This window comes from Leptodactylus fuscus, chromosome 1, assembly GCF_031893055.1.
Source record: "Leptodactylus fuscus isolate aLepFus1 chromosome 1, aLepFus1.hap2, whole genome shotgun sequence".
Lineage (NCBI taxonomy): Eukaryota > Metazoa > Chordata > Amphibia > Anura > Leptodactylidae > Leptodactylus > Leptodactylus fuscus.
Window position 1 is genome coordinate 267112412 of NC_134265.1, and position 1402 is coordinate 267113813.

Below are 1402 nucleotides of genomic sequence, written 5' to 3' on the forward strand. Positions count from 1 at the left end.
TCTGCAATAACTATATTAATTTATGCATAGTCTTTGCTTTTGTTAGGTTTGACTTTTCATTATATATTATTGTTTAAAAATCTGATGGAAAGATGCTTTTCCTCTTATAGTTGTGTAAATCTTAAACAAAAAATGTTTATAGCATTTAGTGCTCAGTTTTGTTGTTTTAAGTTTTTGTCTGTTGTACTTGTGTTCCACATTTATGAAAACAGTTTTTTTATGTAAGAAATACAGAAATTGGAGCATTGATATAACCGTATTTGTCCATTTTCTTTTCAATACATAAATACATTTCACATTGGTCGGGATAGTGTTTCACACTGTATTTGTAAAGGAAACTTGGGGCTAATCCATGATGGCCCTGAGATGTTTTGTAGGAAGAGAATAACTATAACTTGCAAATATTTCATTTATTAACCCCTTAGAGAGACAGCCCAAAAGTGCGTTAAGGACCAGGCCTCTTTTTTCAAAACTGACGTGTCACTTTAAATGGCAATAACTTTGAGACGCTTTAACTTACATTATACATAAATGATTTTGAGATTGTTTTCTCGGAACACATTATACTTAATGTTAGTGGTAAACACTAATCAATATTTTGATATTTATTTATGAAAAAAAGTAGGAAATTTGATGGAAATTTGGAAAAAATTGTAATTTTCAAAATGTGAAATTCTCTGCTTTTCAGGCAGATAGTCATACCACCCAAATACATGAATAAATATTATCTACCATATCTTTGCTTTATATTGGCATCATCTTTTAATAGTATTTTAATTTATTTTGGACGTCACAAGGCTTACAAGTGTAACAGCGATTTTCCAGATTTCCAAGAAAATTCCCCAAACTAATTTTTTAGGGACCGCTACAGTTCTGAAAGGAATTGTAAAGGCCCATATAATAGAAACCCCATTTTCAAAACTGCACCCCTCAAATAATGCAAAACAGCATTTGGGATGTTTGTTAACCCTTTAAGCATTTCATAAGAATAAAAATAATATGGAGATGAAATTTGGACATTTTATTTTTTTTTTTCACTAATACATTCATTTAGACCTAAAATTAACAAGTTCACAAAGGGTTAAAGGAGAAAATGCATCTGGAAGTTTATCATGCAATTTCTCCCGTGCACAGAAATACCGCACATGTGGGTGTAAACTGATTTTTGGGCAAACAGCAGCGCATGGAACGGAAGGAGCGACACTGGGTGTTTGAACAGCAGATTTTACTGGAATAATTTTCATGCGCCATGTCTCATTTGCAGAGCCCCTAGAGTACCAAAACAATGGAACCCCCGCCCCCCCCAAAAGTGACCCCATTTTAGAAACTACACCCCTCACAGAATTCATCAAGGGGTATAGTGAGCACTTTGACCCTACAGCTGTTTCACAGATTTTACGAA